Source organism: Camelina sativa, chromosome 9 (assembly GCF_000633955.1).
Source record: "Camelina sativa cultivar DH55 chromosome 9, Cs, whole genome shotgun sequence".
NCBI classification, from domain to species: domain Eukaryota; kingdom Viridiplantae; phylum Streptophyta; class Magnoliopsida; order Brassicales; family Brassicaceae; genus Camelina; species Camelina sativa.
The window spans coordinates 10688228-10692749 of NC_025693.1; positions in this window are offsets into that span (position 1 = coordinate 10688228).

Sequence of the window (4522 nt, forward strand, 5' to 3'; positions counted from 1 at the left end):
TATTTTTTTGCTAATTTAGTTTTATTTTAAAAATTCTAAACCTGTACATCGGGCGGGTTCTAATCTAGTAATTCTATACAAGAAAAGACTACGGATGCCCATAAATGAAATACTATAAATTAATTCATAATACAGGTATTACAGTTCATTATATTTTAAATTGACTACAAATAACGTACGTGAGATATACAAATTAAAAAAGCATTTTAGACTAATTGTAAGGAGTAAAAAACAATATTCACAAAAATTTTAAATAGTAGTTACAAAAGAAAAAAAAAACACACAAATATAGTGTACTACCGCCTGTTTTGAAAATTGCTAGGCGCTAGTCGGGCAGCGAGGATGGGCCTAACGCCTAGAAGAGAAATCAGAGATTATACGGGAATTAACCGGGACTAATTTTTAATATTTTTTTATTTTATAATTTAAAGTAATACTATCGGGAATTATACGAGAATTATACGGGAACTAACCGGAACTGTCAAGGTCTCGGGAATAAGGCCACTATCGGAAATCTTCGGGACTTATGGAATAAGCATAGGTCTGATTTTTTATTTCTTATAGAAACTAAGCAATCTTTTTCTTTTTTGGAACAATTTGTAGGCCATTTTGGCTATAAAAATTTAAAAACTGTGGAACCAATTGGTTCTAGTGGAGGGTTGGCCCTCTTTTATAATAAAGAAGTTTTTGATGTGTCAATTTTATTTGAGTCAAACCGTTTAATTGATGTCGAGACTGTCTATAATGGTCGAGTTATTCATTTAACTTTTATTTATGGGGATCCGGACCCTAAAAATTGGGACCTCGTTTGGGAAAGATTATTGCGGATTAGTTCTGTTCGGTCGACTCCATGGTTCATTGTAGGAGATCTCAATGAGTTAACAGGAAATCATGAGAAGAGAGGGGGGAAGCTTCGCCATGCTTCTTCCTTCCTCTCTTTTAATGGGATGCTTCGGGATTGTGGTTTTTTGGAATTTCCGTATCTGGGAGATTGTTTATCTTGGAAGGATTGGCGTGATAAAAAACCAATCCGGTGTTGTTTGGATAGGGCTCTGGGTAATGAAGACTGGCACGATTTATTTCCGGATAGGGCTGTGATGGAGACTATTTCGCAGGGGTGGAATGGGGGACAAGATGCAGGTCCGACAACTTTTCTGGACAAGATTGTAAATTGCCGACGAGCCATTTCTCATTGGCGTAAAACGCTAGTTCCATTCGGACGAGATACTATTGAGGATCTTAAACGCCAGTTAGCTGTGGCTCAAGCGGATGATGCGGTTCCTTCGGAGGTCATTACTGATTTAACCACACGTCTGCGGGATGCCTATAATGATGAGGAAATTTATTGGTATAAAAAAAAGTCGCAATCGATGGATGCGGGTGGGGGATAAAAACACAAAGTATTTTCAAGCTCAAACTAAGCAGAGACGGGCTCGGAACCGGATCACGGGTCTCTATGATAGAAATAATGTTTGGTTAACAAAGGAAGACGATATTTGCACGGTGGCGGTATCGTATTTTGAGGAACTGTTTACTTCTATTAATCCGACTAATTTTGCGGATGCTCTCCGTGAGGTGCAGGTGGTAATAACGGATGAGGTAAATGAGAGTTTAATGGCACCGGCAACGGAGGCGGAGGTTCGTAAAGCTTTATTCCTGATGTCCCCGGATAAGGCCCCTGGGCCGGATGGGATGACTGCTTTGTTTTACCAGAAGGCTTGGAGAGTGGTTAAAGAGGATCTGGTGGCTATGGTAAATCGGTTCTTTGTAGAGGGAGTTTTTGATAAAAGTTTGAATAGGTCGCATATCTGTTTAATTCCGAAGGTGGTCAAGCCTACCAGGATGGCGGAGATGCCGCCTATCAGTTTGTGTAATGTGGGGTATAAGCTCATTTCAAAAATTATGTGTCAACGGTTAAAAGTAGTATTACCTGAACTTATTTCGGAAACACAATCCGCTTTTGTTCCAGGACATTTGATTTCAGATAACATCCTTATTGCTCAGGAGATGTTTCATGGTTTGAGGACAAATCCTTCATGTAAAGGTAAATTTATGGCAATCAAAACAGATATGAGTAAGACGTATGATCGGGTGGAATGGGGTTTTATAGAGGCTCTGTTACGGAAAATGGGCTTTGCGGAGACGTGGATTTCCAGAATTATGTTTTGCGTTACTTTTGTTGAATACAAGGTCCTTCTTAATGGGCAACCCAATGGTAGGATTGTCCCAAAGCGGGGTTTAAGGCAGGGTGATCCGTTGTCCCCTTATTTGTTTATTTTGTGTACAGAGGTCTTAGTGGCAAATATCCGGAAGGCAGAGCGGGATAAACTAATTACAGGGATCAAAGTCGTGAATAAGTGTCCACCGATTACGCATTTGTTATTTGCGGATGATAGTCTATTTTTCTGCAAGGTCGATAGGGCTCAATGTGGTGTAATTTTGGATATCTTAAAACAATATGAGGCAGTCTCGGGCCAACAAATTAATTTTGCTAAATCTTCAATCCAATTTGGCCATAAGGTGGGTGACGCTGTACGGACGGAGATGCAGGGGATTTTGGGAATAACGAATTTGGGTGGTATGGGATCATATCTAGGATTACCGGAGAGTCTGGGTGGGTCCAAGACAAAGGTTTTCTCTTTTGTTTGCGATCGGCTTCAGGGTCGAACGACGGGTTGGTCGGCGAAACTTCTCTCTAAGGGAGGAAAAGAGGTGATGCTCAAGTCTGTAGCTACAGTGGTTCCGACTTTTGTAATGTCGTGTTTCCGGTTACCAAAACAATAACGTCAAAGCTCACGAGTGCCGTGGCAAATTTTTGGTGGAGTACTTCAGGACAGTCTGGGGGGATGCATTGGTTAGCTTGGGATAAGCTCTGTTGTAGTAAGCAATTGGGGGGCTTGGGTTTCAGAAATTTTGATGCTTTTAATACGGCTTTGTTGGCAAAGCAATTGTGGCGGCTGATTGAGGCTTCGGATACTTTGTTTGCTCGTGTTTGCAAAGGCAGGTATTATCGAAATTCCAATCCTTTGGAACCGATACATTCATATTCTCCTTCTTATGGGTGGAGAAGCATTATTTCCGCTAGATCTTTGGTTAATAAAGGGCTTATTTTACGGGTTGGTTCAGGGGACTCCATTTTGGTATGGACAGACCCCTGGGTGCCGGCTCAATCCCCAAGACCAGCGTCCAGTAAGGGTCCTCTTAAAGATCCTTCTCTTAAAATCTCTCATTTAATTGATTGTCACACAAATTCTTGGCGTATGGATATACTCCAGGAGCATTTCGCCCCGGAAGATGTTGATCTGATAGGGGCTATCCCTCTAGGGAGTTCTCGGCTACCCGATTCCATGGGTTGGCACTTTACAAAATCCGGTAAGTATATAGTTAAATCTGGGTATGACACCGAACGGTTGGCAAGTTCACAGGCTACTACGGTCCCTCGTGTGGGTCCAGAGATAACCCCCCTTTTGGCGGGTGTCTGGGGTGTTTCCTGTCCACCGAAGATAAAACATTTTATGTGGCAGGTCTTGACATGATGTATTTCGGTTTCGGCCAACCTACAGCGTCGCGGTTTTGCATGTGATTCTGGGTGTGCCCGTTGTGGGGCGGAGGAGGAAACGATTAATCATGCTATTTTCCGGTGTCCACCGGCTAGACAGGTGTGGGCTTTAGCTCAGGTCCCTGTAGACTCGGTTTCATTTCCGACGGAGTCTGTTTATGCTAATGTGGATCATTTCTTGGATTCGGCTAATCCGGGATCACAGATAGTTGCTTTTCCGTGGATTATGTGGTATATTTGGAAAGCGCGAAACGCTCGTGTCTTTGAGAATGTTATGGATAATCCCCTGGAGGTTGTTCGATTGGCGGAGGGAGAGGCAACGGTCTGGTTGCAGGCTCAGGTGGAGGTTGAGGATGGTGNTAAACCCTAACCCTAAACCCTGAAGACTAATTACATTACTATTAATGATTAAAAAGATGAATTCAAGACTTATAATCAAAGATAGGACAGTGTAACACAAAATTGTTAGAGAATTGGACGATGTTGGNTCTCGCAAATTTGCGGTGGATTTGCGAGGAAAATACGAGAAACAAAAAAGCCCTAGCAAAGCCATCACAAAATTGCGAGGAAGCCAATCGTCGCAAATTCGCTGCTCATTTGCGAGGCATTTACGACAAAGTCACCTTCCTCGCAAATCAATCGCTGCTCATTATCCATAGTAAAATTGCTATGGACATGCGAGTGATTTACGAAAGCCATAGCAAATCCATTGCAAAATTAAGAATTTTTTTTTATATATAAATATTACAAAACTTAATATAATTATTCTGAAATATATTTCAATGTGTTCATAAGGTGAATTATTCTGAAATAAATTATTCTGATGGTTTTTATAAATAAGATATTCAAGATTTGCGACAAGCTTGCGACGGATTTGCTATATATAAAGCAAATTAGTCGCAAATCCATTGCAAATTACTCAAATCATAGCAATTCCCTCGCAAATGACAACTTTAAACCCTA